Source organism: Salmo salar, chromosome ssa12, assembly GCF_905237065.1.
Source record: "Salmo salar chromosome ssa12, Ssal_v3.1, whole genome shotgun sequence".
Taxonomy (NCBI): Eukaryota; Metazoa; Chordata; class Actinopteri; order Salmoniformes; family Salmonidae; genus Salmo; species Salmo salar.
In genome coordinates, this window is record NC_059453.1 from 66809946 (window position 1) to 66817421 (window position 7476).

Consider the following 7476-nt stretch of genomic DNA (forward strand, 5'->3'; position numbering starts at 1 on the left):
TCTTGAAGGATTTCACGGATTTGCTGAGCACTTGTTGGCTGCTTTTCCTTCACTCTGCAGTCCAACTCATCCCAAACCATCTCAATTGGGTTGAGGTCAGGTGATTGTGGAGGCCAGGTCATCAGATGCAGCACTCCATCACTCTCCTTCTTGGTCAAATAGCTCTTACACAGCCTGGAGGTGTGTTAGGTCATTGTCCTGTTGAAAAACAAATGATAGTCCCACTAAGCACAAACCAGATGGGATGGTGCATAGCTGCAGAATGCTGTGTAGCCATGCTGGTTGTGTGCCTTGAATTCTAAATAAATCACTGACAGTGTCACCAGCAAAGCACCCCCAACCATCACACCTCCTCCTCCATGCTTCACATTGGGAACCACAAATGCGGAGGTAATCCGTTCACCTACTCTGCGTCTCAGAAAGACACGGCGGTTGGAACCAAAAATCTCAAATTTGGATTTATCAGACCAAAAGACAGATTTCCACCGGTCTAATATCCTTTGCTTGTGTTTCTTGGACCAAGTCTCTTCTTAGTATTAGTGTCCTTTAGTAGCGGTTTCATTGCAGCAATTCGACCATGAAGGCCTAATTCACACAGTCTCCTCTGAACAGTTGATGTTGAGATGTGTCTGTTACTTGAACTCTGTGAAGCATTTATTTGGGCTGCAATCTGAGGCTGGTGAATCTAATGAACTTATCCTCTGCAGCAGAGGTAACTCGGTCTTCCTTTCCTGTGGCGGTCCTCATTAGAGCCAGTTTCATCATAGTGCTTGATGGTTTTTGCGACTGCACTTGAAGAAACTTTCAAAGTTCTTGACATGTTCCAGACTGACTGATCTTCATGTCTCTCTACGGGATCGGTGTCCCTCCTGCGGGACCGTTGAGCTAATGTAGGCTAATGTGAATAGCATGAGGTTGTAAGTAACCCCAAAAAATCCCAGACATGTCTGATATGGGCAAAAAGCTTAAATTATTGTTCATCTAACTGCACTGTCCAATTTACAGTAGCTATTACAGTGAAAGAATGCCATGCTATGGTTTAAGGAGAGTGCACAATTATGAACTTGAACATTTATTAATAAACCAATTAGGCACATTTGGGCAGTCTTGATAGAACATTTTGAACAGATATGCAATGGTTCATTGGATCAGTCAAAAAATTTGCACATACACTGCTGCCATCTAGTGGCCAAAATGTAAATTGCACCTGGGCTGGAATAATACATTATTGCCATTCTTTTGCATTTCAAAGATGGTAAAAAAATACAAAAATTAACTAACGTTTTGTTCTTTGTATTATATTTTACCAGACAGTTTCTATTGGACAAATTCAGGTATGTTTATCCCCATATAATTCCAGTTGCTTCTCCCTAGAGTCTATTGACGCATGGGTGTGTCAATCTAAGTAACATAATAAAAAAATCCCCATCAAAATCTGCCAGTTTAAGCTACAGATATCCCATGTTTTTTCATAGGCTGCGTCTCAATCTATCGCATCTCAATCTATCGCATCTATGGTGGTTGTCACACCATGAGACATCCTGAAAATCTGTTTTCTCATGAAAACTGCTGTAAGGTTTAGCCTACAAACTAATGTGACCACTCTATGGAAAGATGAGACTCTCATGAACAAGACGGGACCCGTCTAAACTTAACGCATACAAATGAATGGAAGTATGGAGGTAGTTTTGTGCCAACAAAAATAAGAGGTTAAATATGTGTACAAATTTATAGTTTATATTTCCTGAGCTTTCTTATATCTCCTAGATATAGGACAGACACTCAAAAGTATTTTTTACCGTTTATGAATGTGTTATTCAATGGGTTTCTGTGGGATTTGGTAATAAATGCCAAATTCTATATATTATCAAATATTTTTGGTACTTATATTTTATGATAGCTAAAGGGGTCCTAAAATTCAAAATCAAATAGCTAAATTATCTATGGTATGATCGTCTTAAAACAATTCCATGTGCCAGCTTATAACCCAACACCACCCGTCAACGTCTTAGACTCTAGAGAATTAAGAAATGTTTTTCAACAGAATTGAATACACCGCTGATCACATGCAAACACAGTTCACTTTCATAGCAGCCAGATACAAACAGAATGATCACTTTGCTCATTGTATTGTCGTGTTCTCGTGCTAGTTGGAACTAGGCAACTCAAAAATGTCTGACTTGCTAACTGGTTGTAGTTATACACGTGCTGCATTCAACCAGTTAGCAAGTCAGACATTTCAGAGTGTCCTTGAACGCTTGAACGCGGCATACAATTAATTCTCGCATTTACGCTCTCTCCTCTTACCTTTTCCCTTCGCTTGTGGACTTCAGTGCAAAACACATCAGCTGACTGTGACCAGGCGAAAAAACTTTTCCAAAGCCAAACCTTCATATCATAACTGCTAACCGCTACACACAGCCTACATTATTGTCACCATATTAGCTAATAATATAGTCAACATGGCTACTAGAAGTAACGCGTTAGTGAACGCGCTACAATTATGCAGTACAGTTCAGCAAGCAGTTTAGCAGTTACACCGGCTGGCCCCAATGGCAATAAATGAATAAAGCCAAAAACTTACCTTGATTTGGAAGAGTTCCAGTGTTGGATAGCCATAGCCAGTTAGCTAACATAGCATCATTTTCTGTTTGATCCTGGTGTTTGAGTAGGCTAAACTAGCTAGCTCATTCACTAGCTAAGTAAGTGAAAGGGAAAGTGAAAACATTTCAACGAAATACATCTCTCTCTGTCTCTCTCAGTCAGTCAGTTAGTCAGTCAGTCAGTCAGTCAGTCAGTCAGTCAGTCAGTCAGTCAGTCTCTCTCTCTCTCTCTCTCTCTTCCTTCTCCTTCATTTTTGAAGAAATTGATTTGTTCCAAACTGTTCAACTAATGTCTTTCTCTCTCTCTCTTTGAGTGAACTACTCACCACACTTTATGCACTGCAGGGGTAGCTAGCTGTAGCTTATGCTTTCAGTACTAGATGAATTATCTCATCCTTTAATCGGGTGGACAACATGTTAGTTAATGTTGCAATAGCTCTGATATGTTGCAGGAAGTTGTCATAATTGCTACGTAAGTCTATGGAAGTGGTGAGAACCATGAGCCTCCTATGTTTTGTATTGAAGTCAATCTACTCAGAGGAGGACGGAAATTTGCTGTCCCCCGGCTACACCATGGTGCTACCTTACAGTGTGCTGTTGAGGCTACTGTAGGCCTTCATTACAAAACTGTGTGTTTTAATAACTGATTTGGTGACATGAAACTATTTAGTATAGTTTTATCTAAAAAAGTTTCAAAATTTGTAATTTTATAAAATTCATTGAGGAGGATGATCCTCCTCTGAGGAGCCTCCACTGGTGTTGGGTATAAAGATGAGGTAGTCCTTCAAAAATCATTTTAAACACTATTATTGCACACAGAGTGAGTCCATGCATCTTATTATGTGCCTTGTTAAGCAAATATTTACTCCTGAACATATTTAGGCTTGACATAACAAAGGGGTTGAATAATTATTGACTCAAGACATTTCAGCTTTACATTTTTTATTAATTTATAAAAATGTCTAGAAACATTATTCCACTTTGACATTATGGGGTATTGTGTTTACGTCAGTGACACAAAATCGCAATTTAATAAATTCAGGCGGAAACACAACAAAATGTGGAAAAAGTCAAGGGGTGTGAATACTTTCTGTAGGCGCTGTATGTACATATAGTAGGGGTAAAGTGACTAGGCAACAGAATAGATAATAGACAGTAGCAGCAGCATATGTGGTAAATGTGAAAGTGTGTGTGAGAGTGTGTGTGAGAGTGTGTGTGTGTCAGTATGCATGGGTGTGCGTCTTATGTGTGTGTGGTGTTTGTAGTGTGTGTGTGTGAGTGGTTCCAGACTTGGTGCACTGGTACCACTTGCCGTGCGGTAGCAGAGAGAATAGTCTATGTCTAGGGTTGCTGGAGACTTTGAACATTTTTGGGCCTTCTTCTGACACCGCCTGGTATAGAGGTCCAGGGTGGCAGGGAGCTCGGTCCCAGTGATGTACTGGGCCGTGCTCACCACCCCCTGTAGCGCCTTGCGGTCAGGTGCCTTGCAGTTGCCGTACCAAGCGGTGATGCAGCCAGTCAAGATGCTTTTAATGGTGCAGCTGTATGTGAGGATCTGAGGGCCTATGCCACATTTTTTCCACCTCTTTAGGGGGAAGAGGTGCTGTCTTGCCCTCTTCCCAACTGTGTGGATGTGTGTGGACCTTAGTGATGTGGACACCGAGGAACTTGACGCACTCGTTACGCTCCACTATAGCCCTGTCAATGTGGATGAGTGCGTGCTTGCCCCTCCATTTCCTGTAGTCCACCATCAGCTCCTTCGTCTTGCTGACACTGAAATGAGAGGTTGTTGTCCTGGCACCACACTGCCAGGTCTCTGATATCCTCCCTATCAGCTGCCTCATCATCGGTGATCAGTCCTACCACCGTCGTGTCATCAACAAACTTGATGATGTTGGAGTTGTGCATGGCCACGCAGTCGTGGGTGAGCAGGGAGTATAGGAGGTGACTAAGCACACACCCCTGAGAGGCCCCTGTGTTGATGGTCAATATGGCGGATGTGTTGTTAGCGACCCTCACTGCCCTTCAAGAAGTCCAGGATCCAGTTGTAGAAGGAGGTGTTATGTCCCAGGGTCCTGATCTTGGTGATGAGATTGGAGGGGACTATAGTGTTGAATGTTGAGCTGAAGTCAATGAACAGCATTCTTATATAGGCATTCCTTTTGTCCAGGTGGGTGAGGGCAGTGTGGAGTGCAATAGAGGTTGCGTCATCTGTGGATCTGTTGGAGCGAGATGTGAATTGGAGTGGGTCCAGTGTGTCTGGGATGATGGTGTTGATGTGAGCAACGACCAGTCTTTCCAAGCCTTTCATGGCTATGGATGTGAGTGCTATGCGGTGGTAGTCATTTAGGCAGGTTACCATGGCATTCTTGGGCGTTCCGGGATAGGTTGAAGTTGTCAGTGAGACACTTGCCAGCTGGTCAGTGCATGCTCTGAGTACGTGTCCTGATATTCCTTCTGGCCCCGCGGCCTTACGAATGTTAAACCTGTTTAGAGGTCTTAATCACATCGGCTACGACGAGCAAGATCACACAGTCACCCAGAACAGCTGGTCTCTCATGCATGGTTTAATATTTCTTGCCTTGAATCAAGCATAAAATACATTTAGCTCGTCTGATAGGCTCACGTCACTGGCAAGCTCACGGCTGGATTTTCCTTTGTAATCCGTGATAGTATACAAGCCCTGCCACATTCGTTGAGCGTCAGAGCCGGCATAGTAGGATTCTATCTTAATCCTGTATCGATGCTTTGCCTGTTTGATGGCTCGTCGTAGCGGGATTTCTTATAAGCATCTGGATTAGTGTCCCGCTTCTTGAAAGCAGCAGCTCTAGCCTTTAGCTCAGTGTGGATGTTGCCTGTAATCCATGGCTTCTGGTTGGGGTATGTACGGTCACTGTGGGGACAATGTCGTTAATGCACTTATTAATGATGCCGGTGACTGATGTGGTAAACTCCTCAATGTTATTGGATGAATCTTGGAACATATTCCAATCTGTGCTAGCGAAACAGTCCTGTAGCTTAGCATCTGGTACAGTACATCGGACCACCTCAACATTGGTCACGTCACTGGTACTTCCTGTTTGAGTTTAAGGAAGGGCGAGGGAGGGCCTTGTATGTGTTTCTGTGTGTGGAGTAAAGTAATGTAGAGTTTTGTCGCCTCAAGTTGTACAGGTGACATGCTGGTAAAAATGAGGTAAAATGGATTTCAGTTTCCCTCCATTAAAATCACCAGCCACGAGAAAAGATGTCTCTGGATGTGCATTTCTTGTTTGCTTATAGCCCTTTACTTCTCTTTGAGTGTGTTCTAAGTCCCAGCATTGGTTTGTGGTGGTAAATAGACAGCTATGACATTTTTGTGATGAAAACTCTCTTGGTAAATAGTGTGGTCTGCAGCTTATGACGAGGAATTCTAAAACTCAGGCGAGCATAACCTCTTCCTTAACATTAGAGATTGCTCACCAGCTGATGTTAACAAGAGACACACCCATCCTCCATTCGCCTTACCCAAGTCTGCCATCTGGTCTTCATGATACATAGAAAAACCAGCAAGACATATATTATCCATGTCCTCATTCAGCCGCGACTCTGAGAAACATAGAATATTGCAGTTTTTCAGGTCCTGTTGACAGGATGCATAAATGAACAGAAAATATATAAAAGATCAATAAAATATACTAGAAACATCAATTTCACGGTGTGCCAAAGATAGACACACAGCTGTTTGGTGAACCGGGCCTTGCCAAAGACTATCATCTCTCTGACCTTTTTGCTCCTATTCTCCATCTCTGTCAGTCAAAGGCATACCCCTCATTAGCACTGGGATAGGTGTATGAGTGTGTGCGTGCTTGCATGCGTGTTCAGTGTGTGGGTGCTTGTGTGTGTGGGGAATCATTACTGTTGTATGCTTCATACAATATAGTGTTTATATGTGGCAGCGTGAGTAATTGAAAGTTTACATTTCTGTCTGTCTTGAGTGTATAGGTGTGTGCATGTGACCAGACAGAATGTATTTATTTCTGTTTGTGTTGCTGGTTTGTGTGTGGGCCTTCCCTAGACTGTGTGTGTGTGTGTGTGTGTGTGTGTGTGTGTGTGTGTGTGTGTGTGTGTGTGTGTGTGTGTGTGTGTGTGTGTGTGTGTGTGTGTGTGTGTGGTGCTGGAGAAAAGAGAGTGAAGCCTATTGATTATTTTAATCCTCCTATTTGTGAGTCTGTGATCCTCTCGGCTCAAGATTCCACGGGGGGATTGCTAATGGGCCAGAATGCTTCCCTCCTCAGCCCTTTCTCCCTGTCCAATTAACTTTACACTGCAATCTGCCAGGAGAGGAGCGTGAGGAGGAGGGGAGTCTTCCAAGGTACACCCCACCCCTTCTTTTCTACACCCCTATCCATCCCCCCAGTCTCCCATAGCCACCAAATTCAGCTAAAACATTTAAATCCAGAATACTATTACCTCTCACCTATAATTAAAGATCTGTCTGCTTGTTTTCACTCTGACAAGATGAGACCTCCATTCAGACAATACTTCAATACCTCAGACTGGTTCACTGAGGGTGGGAGCAGAACAATGGTCTATTCTGTAATTGTAGAGTTTTGCTTGTGGTTTCAGTGGTTAAGTGACAGGATGCTATCATTTTATATGAGTAAGGAATCACCTAACTGTGGTAATAGTGAGATTAAAAAATAAATAAATAAAGCCAACATTTCGGTTATTAGGTTTTTCCATTCAATTGTTGGGAGCATATATAGTGAGCGACTGTCTTTACTTATTTTTAGACAGTTTACTCTTGGTTAGCCAGCACCTGTTCAAAAAAATGTAGGTGAGCATCAGCTCATGCTATTTTACTAAAATAATAGTGAAATGTGAGATAACAGTA